The 20,635-nt window shown below is 44.5% G+C and overlaps 1 pseudogene; it reads right to left on the bottom strand.

Moving 5' to 3' along the window:
* Window positions 1–1,173: 1,173 nt before the first annotated feature.
* LOC125120647 (piezo-type mechanosensitive ion channel component 1-like) lies at window positions 1,174–3,448 on the bottom strand (annotated as a pseudogene).
* Between the last annotated feature and the right edge of the window lie 17,187 nt (window positions 3,449–20,635).

The raw sequence follows: 20,635 nt of genomic DNA, 5'->3' as shown, positions 1-20,635 counted from the left end.
TTTTGTCAACAGAGTATCTTTACCATGTCTGTCTATTAGTATGTTTGTTGAGTTGTGCAACCATCAGGATGACCTGAGTTTAGACCATTTTCACCACCCAAAAGAAACCCAGGTATCTGTTCCAGTCTGTCGAGCTGGACACTGTGTACCAGGATTCAGTGCCAGGGGAGGACTCCAACGACGGGAGGAGAGTAAAGATCATCACGGTGCGGAGTTCCCACCGTGACTCAGCAGTAACGAACCCGACTAGTATCCATGAGGCTGCGGGTTCGATCCCTGGCCTTGCTCAGCTGGTTAAGGATCCAGGGTTGCCATGAGCTGTGGTGTAGTTCACAGATGCTGCTCAGATCCCGTGTTGCTATGGCTGTGGTATAGGCCAGCAGCTGCAGCTCCAATTTGACTCCTAGCCTGGGAACTTCTATGTGCCTGAGGTACAGCCCTGTACATCAAAAAAAAAAAAAAAAAAAAAAAAAAGGCAGCACAGTGCAAGCCACCAGGAATAGAAGTACCAACATGCTGCCCACTGCATTTCTGAGTCACCTAGGAAAACCCACCACAGTCACATGCTGCATGGAGCAATACCCTTATTCATATATAGAAGAAGTGGAGCAAGATGAGCTCTAAGAGGATATGCTGGTCACTTCTGGCCAGCACTCCCCCTGCTGCATTTCACACAGAGCAATCAGCCTGCACACACCCATCCTGTGCCACAGCAGATGGACCTCGACCCCTCCCCTATGGGGTCTGAAACAGAAAGTTGGGGGTGCACCTGAGGGCCATTGAGCACAACAAAGGAGCACTTGAGTCGGAAACAGGAAAAGATATTTCCGCACAGGCTGGGTGGTGGGTTCTTTTTCTCTCGGTAAGAAAGTGTTCCAGGCCCAAGGCCATTCCTTTGTAGCCAGGGGAGGTTGAAAGATGGTGCGCATGAGCTTGTCCTTCCCAGTTAAACAAACTTTTTTTTTGTTTGGATAAATAAAGTTTTTTGATTAGAAAATTCTACAGTAAGCATGGGGAAGGCAGCCTGAGCCTCCTGGCCCATGTGGCCAGCCACTGGCCACCCTGAGTCCAGCAGGAATGATGCGAAAGGACAGGAGTCCTGTGCTAGGCTTCAGAGGGGCCATGACTTCCTTCTGACAGCAGCACCAGGGCTCAGTGGGCTGGGAGGATGTGTCACAGCTGGTGGCCTTGGACTAAGGCATCTGTTTTGGCAGCCTGAGGAACACCACCTGCCTGGCCATCTCCTTCATTCACAGAGTACATTGAGTCTGGCTCCTTCTCCTTCTCTCAGGTCCACATGATCACGGTCTCTGGGGAGTGGAACAGGAAGGTGAACTTGCCGTACAACTTCGCCAGCTCCAGCTCCTGTTTCCCACACCAGGAAGATGTTCTGGCAGAATCTGAGGGGGCAGTCCACACATGGAAGCTCCTTGAACACCCTGGAATGTGGAGTCTTGCTGCAGAAGCCATGCACAAACTTGCCAGTGACTAACACAATGGATGAGCTGAGCCCCATGCAGCCAAGGCTGGGGGTTGACTTTGTCACTGAAGATTACCATGGGCAGCAGACTGCAGTCAGCCAGTCAGTTTAGCAGCTCAGTGACCCATGTGCTCCTGCCAAAGCTGGATGTGTGTGCCAAGGTCATCAGCCTTCTCCTTAGGCTGCAGGCTGCTTCTTGAGGTTGGCTTTAGGCCCATTGGGTACATGGATACACTTGGGCAAGAGGTTAGGGATGACCACTAACTGCTCTGAGGTGCCCTCAAGCAGGCTGGAGCTGCCATCCCACGGTGCTGTTGGGGGCCAGGGCCAGGGCCAGGGCCAGGTTGTGCTTCTTGCTGGTGTACTCCACTGTGTTGCCCTTGGCCAAGTCCCCCTGGAAGTTCTAGGTGAAGTGCAGGATGATGTCAAGGGTGACTCTGGAGTTCCCACTATGGCCCAGTGGGTCAAGAATCTGACTGTAGTTGCTTGGGTGGTGATGGAGGCAAATCTTCCATCTCTGGCCTGGTGCAGTGGGTTAAAGGACATGTCATTATCTGGTGTTGTCACAGCTGCAGCTGAGTATTCAATCCCTGGCTTGGGAACGTCCATATGCTGTGGGTTTGGCCATTAAAAAAAAAAAAAAAGCTGTCTTTGTACAGCTTCAGCTACACCTGGGTGTGGCTTGGCAGGCTGGTGAGCCCTGGCACTCCGCAGGTGTCCTCGATCTGCATCATCAGATGTCTCTGGGGCTGTACCGGCTGATGAATTGCATGGCCAACAGATGGGATCAAACTGCCTCCTCTCCCTCCCCGCCCTTACATGGCTGTAGAACCTCTGGGTTTGGGGCTATCTCCCTTCTAAAACACAGACTCATGTTCTTTTTTGTCCCAGGGCTGGGATTCCACTGGGGCCTTGTCCCCTGGGCTGTTCCCTTGCTTCCTCCTAGATGTCTTCCTTGGCGGGGGTCCTGGGCCACTTCTGGCTTCTCCTGGAGCCTGTGTGGCCTCTACAGTCTGGGTGCCCAGACAGTTCTTTCTCAGCCCCCTTCTCCTTCCCACTGCTCCTGTTGTGCTCCTTGGAGAGCGGGTCCTGCTCCAGTGGCCATGGCACAGCTGCTGGGAATTGTGGAAGAAGAAGGCCATGAGCTGCACCAGGTCTTATGATTTGTAGCTGTCAATGCCCAGAATACAAGGTGAGAAGTAGGGCTTATTCTCTACACCTGTCATCCACAAGCGCTGGCTGGCCCGTGAGATGGACAGCCTGACCCGCAGGAAGGCGAGCGTGGGCAGAGCCAGGGAGGCGGCAAGACGGTGACCATGCAGTTGAGGATGATGACCAAGGAGCATAGCAGTTCTGAGAGGGGGGCCACACAGTGGTCCACGGCCTGCTGCAGCCGCAGTGCCAGCCCTGTCAGCCTGCGTGCCTTGAGCTGCTCAGTGTCTTCCCACTTTGGATGCTCCTCGAAGAGCTCCGGATGCGCAGGCGCACTTTGAGGAGCTGCTCACCGGCCCAGGGCGTTCAGGTGCTAAGCTGCGCAGGGAGCGCAATGCTGGGGAACCCTCTCCTCTCTGTTGCTGCTGCTGCTGCTGCAGGAACTGTAGCCCAGGCTCAGGGGGCTGCTCAGTGGCTCCTCATCCCCCAGGCCTCTGGGCGCTGAGCTTGGTGCATTTTGTGCCTCCGAGGGGACTGTCAGCAAGGCCTGGGCTTTGCTCACCTACAGCTGGCCGCATGTACCTCCTGCCTCAGGAGCCCCTGCAAGGAAGTGCACTGCAGCTGGGTGGCTGTGGCCCAAGAAGGTAGGCAGCCACTGGTGCCAGCCTCAGCACCTGCAGGAGCTGCCGCAAGCCCAGCACTCGCTCCTGCCCGCCGCCTGGTCCTCCTGGCCACTGCCAGCTCCACTTCCTGGCTCAGGCTGGGTCCCGTGAAGCTCCTAATGCACTGTCTCAGCACCTTCTGGGCTGTGGCCATCCACGCCTGGAAGTCTTCTGGAAAGTGCTCTGTGCCTGTGAACTGAAGTTCTTGATCTGGACCTTCTCCTCCACTGTCTGACTCAAAAAGGAAGCAGTCCCAGGAGTGGAGAACTGTGATGTGATCCAGCAGGGGCCATGGCAGGGAGGACCCCCCTGAACTGTCAGGCCCTGGCTTCCAACTGGGGTCCAGGAGGGGGCCATGGCCAGCCTGGCCCTGCCTGGGCTTCTCCTGCTTAGCTCAGATGTGTTCCATCATGGGGCAGTCCCGGAACTGGAAGGTGTAGACAGCCTTGAGAACCAGCCTTCTGTACGCCACCTCCAGCTACCAGAACAACTTGAGCAGCTTCCATCACAGGTAGCAGACCTGGAAGAGGGTGAGGCAGAGTAGAAAGAGGAATGTGTAGACAATCTCCTGGATGCAGAAGCCTCTGATGAAGTTGACCGCATAAACAATGCCGGCACACAGGTGGATCCAGAACTTGACGAACTTGACACAAAGGTCTGTATCAGCTCCCCCAGGCTCTGTAGCAGCATCTACATCTCTGTGGGCTCTGTGTCTGCCATGGTGATGTCCATGATGCCATGGAGGCCTTCGCCTTCTTCAGCAGCTTCCCTTCGACAGACTGGCACTGCAGGGGCTCGAAGGTCAGACTGCAAAGCAGCACGGCATCCAGGTCCAGGCATGGGTAGTGGGTGTGCTCCAGCCCTACCCTAGCTCACTCAGGCTGACTGGGCCCAGGGTGGCAGCTTGGGTTGTAGGCCATGGCCCACACGTAGCACAGGCTGCACAGTTCATAAAGCAGGATGAAGGGGAAGCAAAACATGGCCCAGAGGAGCAGCACAAAGGTTAGCCATCTGTGTGGGGCTGCTCCACACCATCATGGTGATAAGGACACACATACACTTTCATGAGGAGGTTCAGGCCATGCAGTGGAGGTGTCTCTCTAGGTCTAGCCAGCCTGGGGCTGCTGGATAGCATATAACCAGACAAGTCGTGTTGTCTGGATAGCATGTGACCAGACAAGGCCAGTTGTCATCCTTGGTATCAGGCCCTGTGGGCATGGGCATCATGTTCTGGGCAGCTTCTTCTTCCTTGGCAGCATTAGCCCCAGCCTGGTCCTGGGGCCACTGATCCACCTCCATCAGCTCCATCTCCATGTCCCATCCTCCTCCTTATCCATGGCTATGTCCTTCCTCTGGTCCAAGGGTATATATAGAGCTTTGGGAGTGAGGTTCAGAAGCTCAACTATAAGAAATGCCAGGCCCTGGAAGAGGTCTTTAAGAGGCTGCAGTTCAAGGTCATGGGTCTGGAGCAGATGAACTTGGACAAAGATGCTATCTCAGCCTCCTCTGACATCCAGTACTAGGGCTGGGCGACCCTCACCCTCCAACATCTCCTTCAACAAGCACATCGGCATTGAGACCAGCAGGATACCCAGGACTGGGGCTGTACACTTGTCAGAAGGTAAGACAGTTGTCCTAAGGCAAGCTCTGGGAAGAGAGAAACCTCCCATGGGGCAGAGGAGATAAAGCTCACTTGATCTCGATTTTCAGTAGAAACACAGACCATGAAATTGGGGCCAAACATTCACAGTGATGCTGCTTTTCAATCCCTCGGTGTTGGCTCTCTTGTCATTGTGAAGCATAGTTCACCAAGTTTTGGATTTGATTGTTCACCTACTAATAGGGAAGGAGAGCTGGGATTACATTGTCTCCAGACAGGTTAGTTTTACCCTACTGATGTTGTGTTGTTGTCATGGAAATCCTACTTAGTATAGGAGGAAATACCCAGTCATTTAAAATAATCACAATTCTGGAATTCACTTTAACTTCAAAGAAGAAATGTGCTGAGCTTCACACTTATTAATTCTGTTTTGCTAATGCTATTTGAATGAAAAGTTTAACAACAAAAAACTCTCTATTTAGACACTCAGAATTTTGTTTCTGGAAAGATTTTGGAGAATATCTGACTGAGGGATTACTTAGAAGCTACTCAGTGTCTGTCAGTTATTGGTAGACTGGACTGAGGGCTTAGAGATGATGGATCTTTTTTTAAAATTTAATTTTATTGGAGTATGGTTGACTTACAATGTTCTATTAGTTTCAGGTGTATGACAAAGTGAATCAGTCATACTTATATCCATTCTCTTTTGCAAATATTATTACAAACTATTGAGTAGATTTTCCTGTGCTATAATAGAGTAGGTTCTCATTAATCATCTATTTTATACAGTAGTGTGTATATGTTATTCCCACCCCCTCAATTCTTCCCTCTCAGAAATGGTTTCATCTATGCTAAGCATAAGATTCATTTTGAAATCTGAGTTTCTGATTTTTAAAATAATTTCTTTTGATCATTTTTATTATATTCCACATGTAATTGATATATATTTGTCTTTATCTGACTTAATTCACTCAGTATGATAATCTCTAGTTCCATCCATGTTGCTACAAATGGCGCTATTTCATCCTTTTTTATGGCTGAATAATATTCCATTGTATATTTGTACTACATTTTTATCCATTCCTCTCTCTCTTTTTTTTTTTTTGCCATTTCTTGGGCCACTCCTGCGGCATATGGAGGTTCCCAGGCTAGGGGTCGAATCGGAGCTGTAGCCACCAGCCTACGCCAGAGCCACAGCAATGTGGGATCCGAGCCACGTCTGCAACCTACACCACAGCTCATGGCAACGCCAGATCCTTTAACCCACTGAGCAAGGGCAGGGACTGAACCCGCAACCTCATGGTTCCTAGTCGGATTCGTTAACCACTGCGCCATGACAGGAATTCCTATCCAGGTCTCTCTTGATGAACACTTAGGTTGCTCCCATGTCATGGCTACTGTAAATTGTGCTGCAGTGAACATAAGGGTGCATGTCTCTTTCTGAATTGTGGTTTTCTCTGGATATATGCCCAGAAGTGGGATTGCTCCATCATATGATAATTCTGTATTTAGTTTTTTAAGAAAACATTGTCCTCTATAGTGATTGCACCAATTTACACTTCTACCAACAGAGTAGGAAGGCCCCCTTTTCTCCACATCCTCTCTAGCATTCATTGTTTGTAGACTCTTTTATGATGGTCTGAGGTGATACGTCATTGTAATTTTGACTTGCATTTCTTTAATAATTAGTGATGTTGAGCATCTTTTCATGTGTTTTCAATTAAAAACAAAACAAAGCAATGGAGTTCCCTCTGTGGCACGAATGTTAATGATCCAACATTGCTGCCGCTGTGATGTAGGTCACAGCTCTGGCTTAGATTCACGCTAGATCCACAGCTGGGGAAATTCCATATGCCACAGGTGTGGTCAAAAAAGAAAAAACAAAACAAAACAAAACAGAAATCTGCAAATATATGGGAAATCAACATTTTCAATGGCAGCAATGAATTAAAACTCTTAAAACTGTTAAAGTCAAGGGCCCTTGTCTTTTAGTTTATTTGTATCCTGCTCTGTTCTAAGCATGCTGCAGATTGGTGATAATGTAGCTAAAGAATATAATGGAAGGAGTTCTAGAAGATTATAGGTCTTACTAGATCTTAAAACTGATACAGGCAAGAAAGAAAGTTATTAGCTTTAGCCTTTTAATATAAATGTTGGCTATTTGGAACCAGATAGGTATTAAGAAGCTAAGTCAGTGAACTTTTTTCCCTCTTTAAGCTTTCACACTTGATTAGCCAGTCATTTATAAAGTTGGATCTTTAAAGCCACTTTATGTTAGCCCTGGGACCTGTCCCTTTTATTCAGCTAGAACTTGACAAAATGCTTTAAAATCAAGCATCTGTTCTCCTCTTCAGCTCAAGTTTTAAGAATTAGTGTCTTCGGGAAGTGAGGCTCCTGTAAAGAAGCAGCCTGGGCACTTTGACATTTGAGGTGAGTGGCCTGGGACACAGGCCCATGGAAAATCTGGCACCATTATTCAAAGCAAAACTCTCAATATATTTAAAGCTATACTTGGAAATAACTAAAGATGCATTTAAAAATTGAGAAGGAGTGCTAATTTTTTTTGGAGGTAGACTATCCCTTGTGATTTTTTTCTCCTTGGTTGATCTTGGAATATGATTTCTCTGTTCAGAAAAAGAGCTGTGTTGAACATTTTGCTCTCAGAGTGTTTTGAGCTCTTTACAGATGACTGCCATAGTCCCTAGTTTCCTGATTCCTTTCTTACTTGAGATTTCCTTCCTGGGGAAACTTTATCTCATAGCAGAAGAATGAAGCCTCTGGCCACATCCTGACCTTCTGGTGTGTGGTCAGTCTTTTACAAATCTCAGGAAAAGCGAGGTGAAGGAGGTTCCTAACCCTTCTCCTTTCTACCTATAAACATTTAGAACTAGAAGCCTTTGAACCTACATAACTGGGTGTCTAAAATGTTTTTGCCAAATAAGGCAATTATTTTAAAGTGGGACCATTTAATAATGACAATGAAGATCTTGAACAGTCAGCCCAGGAGAATGCCTGTTGCTGGAAAATTTTTCGTAAATGTGGTGTAAGACTCTCTACTGAAAGATTGAAGTGCTTTCCCTCCTTTGTGTGTGACGTCTGCTTTGTACTCCATTTAGGCAATATAGATCTTTTCCCCCTTAACGAATAAGGCCATTGAAGTATATGAGATGCTTCTGAAAATTAGCCATTAGCAAGTACATTTCATGTGTGAAGCAATGTTTTGGCAGATGGACTTAGCTTAAAATTGAGAATGTCCTAAACTGGCTTTCGGGATCATAAATTAATTTCGCGTGGAGCCCCACCAAACCTTTTGGCATTAAATGGAGCATGCTATTAATGTTTGAAATGTACATCATACTTGATGAGATGGCTGGTCTTCCTGATTAAAAAGTGAGTCCAGAGGCTAGACATCTGGAGTTGTTGTTTATGTAAAATACATTGTCAAATTGGAGCATATAGAAAAGCCATGGTTGTTATTCTCTTTTGCTGTCATTCCTCTCAGGAACACATTAGTGTCTGCTTGCTAGTCAAAATTATATTAAACAATAATAAGAATGAAAAATAAGCTTCACAGGGTTTCAAACTTACTATTAGCTGTTGGTTGCTCTTAGGGAATGTGACTTATGATCCCTACTTTGTGATGCCGTAGTTTCTTTCTTTTTCACACATATAGGTACAATCTGCTCAAAGGACAAAGAAGGAGGATGAATGTTTTTCAAATTTTGACTTCTCTTTTACCATCTGCTTTTATTAATAAAAAAGAACATGCTGCATTTCTTCTTCTGAAAGTAATTTATTCCATTTTGGTTTGCTTTCCAGTTCTGGCTAATATTTATTTCTTATTTTGAAGGTATTCTTCATAGTTTTCATCAGATTCTTAGTTTTACTTTTGTCAACTTTAAGACCTGTGGCTTCAATTTCTTATTATTTCTTTATCCATTATAAATAACCTTTATGGATTTAATCTAATGGAGCTTCAAAATACTTAAACTGATCAAGATAGTATGTGTAGCAGTGGTTTAAGTCTACCATGATAATTCTGTTTGAAATGTTTCAAATGTGAGATAAAAGAGGATATTTGTGATTTGATTCACCTATCTTATCTATTCAGGCAATGTCTACAGGTTAGAGGGGGAAAAAGGTGCTGCTACCCATTCATCCCTATTCTGTCTGGAAAGCCTTTTCCCCATTCCTTTGTGTATTTGTTAAATCCCACTTATCCTTCAAGTGTCTCGGTATAGGCAGCATTAACTATGTGTTCCACAAGCTTCTTACATTGAAGCCCAATGAAAAGCTTCTTTCATGCCATGTTTCTTTGAATATGAGAAGTTTTAAATGGACCACCTTGGCACCATCCTTTCAATAACAGATTGAGGAGGCTTCCCCACATTGCTGCTGTCAAGGAGAACCTAGATGTGTCAAAGAAGGCAGTACAGAGCAATTGATATTAATGGAAACAATTTAAACTTTATTAAGATCACTGTAATATTCACCAACAAAAAAGGAGACTGTAATTTTAAAGACCTCTTCCAGTGACTGAACTGCCATTTGGCTGAATTGTCCTGGCCTCCTGTGAGTGAGTTCCTGCCCATAAAATGCAATCTCTTTGCTGCCTGTGGTTATAAGTTTTTGTTCTTTGATCATAAATATAGTACTAAGACGTTCCTTTACTGTAAATTTGTCTTCACTGAAGTGTTCATAAACAGTATCTGCTTCCATTACCAGTGGTAGAACCCAGTTCTAGAATCTTGTAGAGTAAGCATACGCACTAAGAATCAATATGTGTTTTATTAGCACCGAGAGACTCACTGGATTGATTTTTTTTTCTTTTTACCTTTATGGGCAATTGCTATAAAAAGGTAAATTAAAAAGTTAACCATCTGCTACCTCACTTTTCATTTAAAATCTTTTATTTGATTACTCTTTCCAGGTAATCAATGCTTTCTATTTTGCTATTATGCTGGTTAGTGAATGAAGGTGGTTTTAATTTATAGCTTTTATTTATCTAACGGCATTGTCAGAGTCACAATCTTTATGCATCCTATTAGTAGTCTGGAAAATATTTCTTACTGCATCGAAACAGAGCAAAATTCAATTTAGAAATATAATTTCCTGCCATGGAGACACTTGATAACGGGGGGAGATTAATGGAGCCCAGTGACAGAAACTTGATTTAAAGCAGGAGATTAATACTGCTTTATCAGCCTACACTGCAAGTGAATTGGCTCTGAAAGAAAAAAATCTGTTTGAAGTTGCTGAGTTGTCGACTTCGTTGGTTGGGAAAAGGTCTCTGGACATTTATTTTGCTATTGCTGTGTATTTGCTGCATGCTTGTCTATTTGACAACATAGGAACAAACCTGCACACAACACCAGACTTGCTTATTTTACAGTAGTAACATGTTTCTTATTATTCCTTTTGATCCCACAGGAAGCTTGAATGCTGTGGAGGTCAGCTTCTGACTTAAGGGGTTTATACTCAGTAAATCATGTCAAAATTAACGAATAGAATTGCGCTGACACTCCAGTTTGGTTGGATTTAAGTAAAATGTTTAAATGGTATTTTTAATTGCAAAGCTCCTGCCCCTAAATCCCATTATAAATACTTTTCCCCCATCCTTTATAGAAGTCATTAATTTCCTTTCCCAACTATGAAAGTATGAATCTTCCAGAAGAATTTAAAGCAAATCTGAGGATTACCCCAATGGGTTGAAATGCCCACTAGAATTGTTCTGAAACAAAATATGGACTTGGTGAACTGTTAGAATGAGGACTAAAGGAAGTGGGTCCAAATTTTGATTTAAAAATTTTTTTCTTCCTAGGATATTAAAATATTTGTATTGCTAGGATTAAATTTTTTGAACTTGTGCTTGAGCTCTATAAATTTTTACACTTGGTATTTGCCTAATAAATCCCTCCTGAAAAAATAAAAAGTAGGATAAGTTCCTTACCTGGTAGCTTCACAAAAATGGCTACATGTTTTTCAAAATCTTGAATTTTTACATGATAATTTACAAATGAGTTACCTACTTACTTTATTACTGAGGGAGAGAGAGATGTTTAACAACTTTTAAAGCTGACTGAAATTCTGAAGAAATGAACTGAAAAAATATTTTACATTAATTTTTAAATTTTTATTAATTTTTAATTATTTTTATTATTAATTCTATAATAGAGTATTTTGCTAGAAGTCAGAATACCTGGGTGGTGATTTAAGGTCATTGTACAAATTTCTGTGTTTTTATGGACATTTTAAAACCAGATTCTTTTTCTAAGACAGCTGAATAGTAATAATATTAGCCTTGCCATATCAGAAGACTATGAGAATATAAAATGATATGATTTATTCAGAATGTTTAGACATATAAAGGGCTATAGGTATATAAGCAAGTTTACTTAAAATAATATTAGCATGTAGAGACCACTTTAAATATACTGCATTTAGGATTTTGTTGGAGCAAGATACATCATTTCACAGATGCATCTACCTTACTATTATGTTGATGTAACTAAAACTATTGATATTTCTTGGAGTCAGTCTACTGAAGGTCGTTTAGATATTTTTAAGTATATGGAGAGTTGTGACCTATGGTGTATTTCTCCTTGGAACTAAACACATGGCGTAAATGAAGTAGAAGAAATTTAGGGCCAATATGATTTGCTCATGGTGGGCTCTCAATACAATAAATGAAGGAAGGATACTGAAGATGGTCAGCCTAGTGGATGTGAGTTTCCTAAGGGCTCTGAGCCTGGTGCTTTGGGTGGTGCTCTGCCTGATGTCACCTCTACGGCCGTTTTAGGCTTTGTGGACTCCCACTTTGTTTGTGGCTTGTGCCTGAGAGGAATAGTACATGCCATTAAAACTTTTCCTGGCTGAAGGCATGCACCGAACTCCCAGGCAAAGCATCTTAAAGTGGCTACGCAGTCAATCAGTGGGGAAGCAGTTGCTTTCAGGATTTTAAAATCATTTTCAAGCCATAAGAATTTAGCAGAGAGGACCATCTAAAAAGGGTTTTGATTTCCATGAACATGCATGTGCTTTTATTCCATCTTGTTTCACCGATCCAGAGGGACCTTCGGTGAATATGCCCCTTTGACCTTTCCCTAGTCATCAAATTACCCTCATCCTGCTTTTTCTCTTTGGCACTTCCTTTCCCAAATGGCCTTTCTTTGGTGATGTAGTTTAAATTGTGCAGTGTCTCTTCCAGACATTGCCACTTGGATTAATTTTAATCCCCTCTGTTCTGATCTTGCTGGGGCATGACCATCAAGCATGCTGACCTCTCAGGAGCCAGTCTGGGTTTTGCCTGGAATTCACAGCAACCCCAAATTTATACAAACATTTTATTTTCCATCCTTGGGGACACAGCACTGAAGGTTTTTCTTCTTTTTTGTTTTTCCTTTAAATTCCTTCTTCTCTGTGTTGAGAGTGACATTTAGGAGCAGGAGAGTAGGTATGAAGATGACTGACCACGACAGCTCAGCCGCTGTTATGAGTTTGAGTTGGCAAATCAGACTCGGGAGACACTGACAGGCTTTAATCTAATACTTCTCTCTCTGAATTTTCTGGAAGGAAAATGGCAGGAGACACAGCAAGGAGATACCGTGTTGTCAACTCATGGGGAGGCCCAGAGCTACCCTAGCAGCAGCTTTTTTTTTTTTCCCCTCTCACCCATACAGGGCCAAGGTGTGAGAACAAGATGTGTGGGATCACCTTGTCACAAAGGGACCATAGTCCCTTTCCCCCACCAATCTTGTATATGGTTTTCATCAGGCCTGAGGGCTGCATGCCAGCTTGCAGATCCCCTAACCTAGGTTTTTGTTTCACACAATACAGAGGGAGAGACAACTGTTCCCCATCTATCTTAACTCTACCGTTTCCAAGGAAACAGGGCCATGGGAGACCGAGGTCATTCTCAGGCAGGCCTGCCTCAGCCAGGCCTGATGTTAACCCTTTATTTACATTCACACATGCTACTGTAGAAATGGTAGCATCACTAGATGCAACGCTAATACCAAGCTTCAGTGTGCTATTATAGTGTCTTTAAATTAACATTTATCATTGAATAGTTTGTGGGGCAATAAATAGAAAGAGAAAGGCTTAGCTAGCCCTCTATCTAGCCAACACTCCACATTTATTGAGTGTACACTGCATGCCTCACCTGATTTTAGGTACTGAGGATGTAAAAATGGACAGGACATACCTGGCCACTAAGCCCTTCAGAATCGGGAGGGCAGTTCTCTCTGCATTTGGGTTACTGCAAATCTCCAAGTTTCATTCAGAACTGAGTGCTCCCTATGCGAGCATGAAGAAAACAACTCACTCTTTTGCCACTGTTTCGTATCTAATAGACCTTGTCAGCCTTTCCTTACAAGCGTGATCATGGAGAATAGTATCTGATGTGCAGAATGATTACTCTGGGATGTTCTCAGATGATAAAGGTCCCCCTGAATCACTGTAAACAGACTTTAGAATTATCTATATATTTTTTTAAATTATTTATTATTATTTTTTCCCACTGTACAGCAAGGGGGTCAGGTTATCCTTACATGTATACATTACAATTACATTTTTCCCCCAGCCTTTCTTCTGTTGCAACATGAGTATCTAGACAAAGTTCTCAATGCTATTCAGCAGGATCTCCTTGTAAATCTATTCTAAGTTGTGTCTGATAAGCCCAAGCTCCCGATCCCTCCCACTCCCTCCCCCTCCCATCAGGCAGCTGTATTTTTATTATATTAGATCATCTTTGTATTCTTCCCACTACATGAACCGTTTCTAGGAAGCAGGGATAAAGTTTTGTTGAATTAAGTCTAAATAAAGCCACTAGGAGCATTTCACAACATTTAAGACATTAAGTTATGGAAAAGTGAACACTACTCCAAATGCAAGCTTATGGAACTTATGCCTTCCATTACTTCATATGTGTTGAAAAAACAGAATTACTTAAAACCCCATCAGATAAGTAGTAGTTTGCAACAGGCTATGGGAGGGGAGAGTGTTACAACCCTCCTCTTGAAACAGATGTCAAGGTGTCTAACTGCAGCTTCATACAACCTGGTTCTGGATGTCACCAGCAGGTGCGGTTCTAAGTGGGGAAGCCAGGGATCGGACCCAGTAATTCTGATTTCATTACTTGGGACACTTGATTGTCACATGCACCAATGGTATTTATTTATCTTTCTCATTATCTGAATAGAAACCTAATTCACAAATCTTTTTTGAATTAGTGTAGGGGAGAATCCAAGTTTAATGTTAGCTGAGAATGTGTTTGGGTGTATTTTTTTTTCTTCATTTTTTGCAAATGCAGTATTTGGTTTTGGCTTGTGGTTACCCTGTTTTTTAAGTATGCTAACCCCTTCCCATAATTGTGTGTTTTAGCCTGATGGTCCTGTAAGTTCAAACACTTCATTACTATATTAAAATTAAGAAGAGAAACATACAAACAAACAAACAAAAAGGGTTATTTACTTCCTAACATCCCTTGCCCACATTTTATGGTTTTGATGACTCTGTTTTATTTTTTTCTTTGTAATTTTATTTTGTTCGAAGCATGTTCATGATTAAATCTGTATACTGGCTTATTTGAGTGACTGCTCTCTGATTGCGGTTTCCTCAGTCCTAGTTCTTCCTCTTCTTCTTTTTTTTTTCTTTTCTTTTTTCTTCCTTTTCCTTCCTTTCTTTTTGGTTTAGAGAAGCCCTTTCAATATTTCCTTTAACCTGGGTTTTGTGTTGCTGTATTCTTTAAGTTTTTGTTTGTTGGAAAAAATTTTATTTCCCCTTCTATTTTAAATGATATTCTTGCTGGATAGAGTATTCTAGGTTGCATATTTTTTCCTTTGAGCACTTTAAATATCTCTTGCCATTCCCTCCTGGCCTGTAGTGTTTCTGTAGAGAAGTCAGCTAATATTCTTATGGGGGTTCCCTTGTAGGTAACATTCTGTTTTTCTCTTGCTGCCTTTAGGATCCTCTCTTTATCACTAACTTTTGCCATTTTTATTATGATGTGTCTTGCTGTGGGTCTGTTTGGGTTCAGTTTGATTGGGGCCCTCTGTGCTTCTTGTATCTTGAACCCAGTATCCTTTAGATTTGGGAAGTTTCCATCGATAATTTCTTCAAATATATTTTCCATCCCCTTATCTTTTTCTACTCCTTCTGGAATTCCTATTATGCGTAGATTGGCCCACTTTATATTATTCCATAGGTCTCTTATATTGCTTTCCAGTTTTTTGATTCGGTTTTCTGTCTGTTGACCGGATTGAGTGATTTCCATTATTCTATCTTCCATATCACTGATTCGTTCTTCTGCATTATTCATTATGGTTTTTAGTGCCCTTAGTTCAGTTTGCATCTCTGCAAATGAATGTTCTAGTTTTTCTTGGCTCCTCCTTATATTTTCTAGTTCCTTTCTGAGGGTATCTGCATTACTGTTCATATCTTCTCTTAATTCCTTCAGTATTTTCACTCTTTCTCTTTTGAACTCCAGGTCTGTCAGACTGCAGAGATCTGTTTCATTGTTGACTGTTTTAGGTGAGTTCTCCTGTTGGTTTGACTGGGGGTGGTTTCTCAGCTTCTTCATCTTGCTTGTTGTTTTCTTTCTCCTGAGGGAGTTGTACTATCCGTTCGGGCAGTGTTTGCCTTGTCACTGCCGTGGAATATTTCCTGAGGGCTGGCATTGTTGGTCAATCTTTTTTGAGGCAGTGTGGCTTTTCTGGAGTGTTGATGGGGCTAACAGTGTTTCTTTGAAGCAAAGGAGGGCTTCCTGAGGGCAGACAGGACTGGGAGGTCCACACCACGATGGTAGCAGATTTACTTGGTCATGCAGAGCTTGCTCTGGTGTTTTTGGGCTGTGGGGTTCTTGCAGGGGGTTGGCGGTGTTGGGCAGCTGTTCCTCAGGAGTGCAGCACCCCCTGGGGGCTGGAGAAGCTATCTGGGTCACTGAGAACCTAAGAGGCTCTTCCCTAGGGCAGCCCAACTCAGAAGGATGGCCTGAGAATGTACGCGGATTTTTCACAGTCTGGCCAAGCTTGTTGCAGCTTTTCTGGGCTGCAGGGGCTCTTCTAGGGGGCTGGTGGTGCTGAGCAGCTATTCCGAGGGAGTGGGGCACCCCCTGGGGGCTTGGGTGGCTAGCAGGGCCGCTGGAAACCCAAGAGGCTCCTCCCCAGGGCAGCCCGACTCAGAAAGACCGTCTGAGATCTTTTCCCAGCTCGGCCAGGCTTGTTGCAGCTTTTCTGGGCTGCAGAGGGGTCCTGCCTGGAGCTGGCAGTCCTATGCAGCTGATCCACTAGGGCACCCCCTGGGGGCTTGGGCAGGTAGCAGGGCCGCTGGAAATCCAAGAGGCTCCTCTCCGGGGCAGCCTGACTCAGAAAAACCGTCCGAGAATTAGGCAGATCTGTTCACGGCCTGGCTAGGCTTGTTCTAGCTTTTCTGGGCTGCAGGCCTTTTCTCGGGGGCTGGTGGTGTTTGGTGCTGCTCTGTGGAAGTGTAGCCCCTCCAAAGGGCAAGCAGGCCTGTGCAGGGACAGCCCTGCTGTGGTAGGCTTCAGGCAATTGTTGAGGCCAGCCCTCCCGGATGGCAGGCAGCCCCAGGTTCGGGGAGAGCATAGGGGGTGGTGGGGGTGGGGGGAGGGGATGCACTGGGAAGCACAGCTTTCAGCTAGCTAGCGGGCCTGTAAGCTTGCTGTGGCGTGGGGGGTATTCTATGGGGACCCACGCCTTCTTCTCTCCCCTCCCCAGCATGGGTGCAGACCAGGCTCTTCTCCCAGGTTCCCTCTGATGTGGCTTTCCACTTCCCCGCCCCTAGAGTATTGCTCCCTTCCTCTGCTACAGCTTTGTTTTCTAGTCTCCCAGGCAGTCTCTGCCCCGTCAAATGGTTTCTAGACCTCCCAAGCAGTTTCCGCTCTGCCCCGCCCCCCCCAGCCCGTTCTTGGGGTCTAACCTCTGGAGCCGAGATCTCGGTGCCCAGCCCCCATCCAGGTGTCCCCCGTCCCTTCCCCGGGGACTAACCTCTGGAGCTGAGGTCTCGGTGCCGGCCCCCACCCAGGCGTCCCCCGGCCCTTTCCGGGGGACTAACCTCTGGAGCCGAGGTCTCGGTGCCCGGCCCCCACCCAGACATCCCCGGCCCTTTCTCAGGGACTAAACTTCGGAGGCGAGAGCTCGGTGCCCAGCCCCCACACAGTCAATTTTTGGTGACTGTGCCCGTAGTTCAGATGGTCCATTCGGTTCTTGATCGGCTTTTCTGTACTCCAACTTACTGCTATACTCTTCTCTGCATCTGGAGATTCCTCCGGTTCGTTTGATCTTTCCCCCGAGTAGGTGACTTTCCAGGGTGCGGGATCTCTTTCTCCTCCGCAGTTCCCTTTCGGGAGCGCTGGTCCCGCTTGGATTCACCTTCTCTCACTCTCCTCTTTTCTCCCATTCTGCCCAGTAATGTCACGAACTTCTTGCCGTTATTGGAGTTTAGGTTCCTCTGCCAGCGATTAGTTGCTGTTCTGTGCGAGTCATTTATTCTGTAGATGTGCTTTTTTTGTTGTGTTTGTGGGAGAGGGCGAGCATGTCCCCCTACTCCTCCGCCATCTTGTCCTCTCTCGAGAATGTGTTTGGTATTCAGATTTCATTCCCACAATTTCTGAGCTCCTACTAAATGCCAGGCACCTCCACATGAATTATCGAATTTGATTCCCAAGATAAATAAGCCTTTTATAATGTTTCACTTTTCAACTGAGGAACTGAAGTTTGGAGAAGTTGAATAACTTGGCTGAGTCACACTGCTGGATAATGGAAGAACTGGAATTCGAACCCCTGTCTTTTGAGTCAAAGGATAATGTTCTATTTATGATACTATCAGAAACCGTAGTTGAGAAGGAAAAGCAAGTAAAGCTTTATAGGACTATTTAAAAGTCACCAGGTAAGAAGTTGTAACGATAAGAAACCATGAAAGCATAGTAGCATCAGTTTAGTCCTGCGGACAAGCACATTTAGCACATGTGCCTTGCTTTGGTGGCCTCCAGGTCTTCTTCAAATATCATCTGGAATGTTACCACTTCAGAAGCCTTCTCTTATCTCTTTATTTTCTATCTCCGTGTAATTTTTTTTTTTTTGTCTTTTTGCTCTTTCTTGGGCTGCTCCTGCGGCAAATGGAGGTTCCCAGGCTAGGGGTCCAATCGGAGCTGTAGCCACCCACCGGCCTACGCCAGAGCCACAGCAATGCGGGATCCCAGCTGCATCTGCAACCTACACCACAGCTTACGGCAACGCCAGATCATTAACCCACTGAGCAAGGGCAGGGATCGAACCCGCAACCTCATGGTTCCTAGTCGGATTTGTTAACCACTGTGCCACGACAGGAACTCCAATGTTTGTTTTCTTTATTGCATGTTGCTTAGGTTTTATGTCATGTTTGCCTCTTAAAAATCTATGTATTACTTGTTTTTACTTTGGGCTATGAGACTGATAAAGCCATTGTCTCTCCAGCGCCTATCACAAAGACTGCCATATGGCATACACTAAATAGATATAGAGACACTAAATGGAATTAATTAATGAGTATATGAAATATGACCAACAAAAGAACCAAAAGTACATGTCTATCACCTTTCATTCTGATTAAAACTCAGAATTGGTGAAATCAGAGTTGTTTAAAATCAGCTGATTAAGCATATGTATTTAACCAGCACTCCCTTCCCTGCTCCCACTATAAGAGTAAAAAGTTTTATTTAACAAGGAATACATCTTTGAGGAAAAGGAGATCAGAAGAAGACAACAGCCATGAAATTCTGGAAGCTGGAGAGCAGATGGATTCATTACAAATGCCAAAGCAGGTTCTAGAAATCTGAACCCTGGCCCAGAGTTGGGAAAGTTAAAAAAGCATTCTGATTAGTACCACAAAACCCCAATAAAGCCCCCAAATTGATGTCACAAGTTCTAGAAGAAGTGGAGGTGGGTCAAGTTCAGGAGGACTGATTGAAAATCTGTCTGAGAAGTGGTGGCAGAGAAAGATGCTGTCCCCACGTCCAGTCTCCTTCCTTTTGGAACAGAAGCCCCTGGTCAGTATGGTTTAGCTGAGCATGTGCTGCCCAGATGGTAATGACATTTTTCAGACTTTTGCAGGAAGAGATGGCTACATAAGTCTGTTTAGCTAATGGGATGGGATGGGTGAGGCTTTTAGAAAAGAAGCTAATTGCCGGTCAGTTTCTCTCTCCTCTCTTCCTGTGGGCTGGAATGTGGATATCATGTGATGAGTTAACCTTGACCAAGCAGGCAAAGACGACCTCCTAGACGAAAAGGTAGAGGAACAGATAGAATGCACCTGGATCTGTTTTTTGTTTTGTTTTGTTTTTTGCTCCTCATAGAGCGCAGCCTACCTATCCAGGGCCATCTGGGAGAAAAATGAAGTATCTTCATAGTTAACACAGAAACAGATCTTAGGACCTTCTCTGCACAACCAGGTGTCTGCTTCTGGGAGAAGACAGGAGGTTTATTTATCCAGGACCATACTGAAAATAGGGAGATTAAGTGAATGTTTACATACTGGCAGTGTGGCTCCAATTCCCCCTCCACTTCTCCTGCTGGTTCCAAGAATAGAGTCAGGCTTTACTTACATGAGGAGTCTTGGAAGAGTCCTACCTGAAAAATCTGACTAGCCTTAAAGAAAGACCTTCATCTCTTGACATTGAGTGTTTGCCAGTGAGTGGGCTTGAGCAGATGACTACACAGAAGAACAAAGCTGCCAGACGTTATCGATGCACACAGAACTTCAGTGAACTTGTGAGTGCAACACTTTTAAATAGAGGCAGACAATCAGAGATGGAGATCTTCCTACCTTTTAGTAAAGCATCCAATAAGGCAGACAGAGACAGAAACAACCTCAAAAACAAAGTGCTTTGGAGGGAATAAGCACTAGGAAAACAAGAGAAGATGAAAATGTGACTGGAAGACTTATTAATATAGTCAGGGATGTAATAAGATACTGCAGCCATGGACAAAAAATAGTGGCTATAAAAAAGTAACATTCAGGAGTTCCTGTCGTGGCGCAGTGGTTAACGAATCCGACTAGGAACCATGAGGTTGCGGGTTCGGTCCCTGCCCTTGCTCAGTGGGTTGACGATCTGTCGTTGCCATGAGCTGTGGTATAGGTTGCAGACGCGGCTCGGATCCCGCGTTGCTGTGGCTCTGGCGTGGGCCGGTGGCTGCAGCTCTGATTCAACTCCTAGCCTGGGAACCTCCATATGCCGCGGGAGCGGCCCAGGAAATAGCAACAACAACAACAACAAAAGACAAAAGACGAAAGACCAAAAAAAAAAAAGTAACATTCAAAAAACAATGAGATCCTAAAAATTTAAACTATGAGAGAATAAATGAAAATTCAGTGTAAGGGCAGAAAGGTAAAGTTGAAGAAGTAATCCAGAAGGTAGACCAAAAATAATTTTTAAAACATTCCAGTATTTTTTTTTTTTTTTTTTGCTTTTTTAGGGCCACACTGGTGGCATGTGGAAGTTCCCAGGCTAGGGGTCGAATCAGAGCTACAGCTGCCAACCTACGCCACAGCCACAGCAATGTGGGATCCAAACCGCATCTGAGACCGACACCACAGCTCACGGCAATGCCAGACCCCAACCCACTGAGCGAGGCCAGGGCTTGAACCTGCATCCTCAGGGATACTAGTTGGGTTCGTTACCACTGAGCCACAACAGGAACTCCCATTCCAGTGTTTTTTTTTTTTTTAAAGAAAATATCTACAAAG

Source organism: Phacochoerus africanus, chromosome 2 (assembly GCF_016906955.1).
Source record: "Phacochoerus africanus isolate WHEZ1 chromosome 2, ROS_Pafr_v1, whole genome shotgun sequence".
Classification (NCBI taxonomy): Eukaryota; Metazoa; Chordata; class Mammalia; order Artiodactyla; family Suidae; genus Phacochoerus; species Phacochoerus africanus.
Note: the sequence above shows the minus strand (reverse complement) of the source record. Positions and strands in the feature narration are given on the sequence as shown.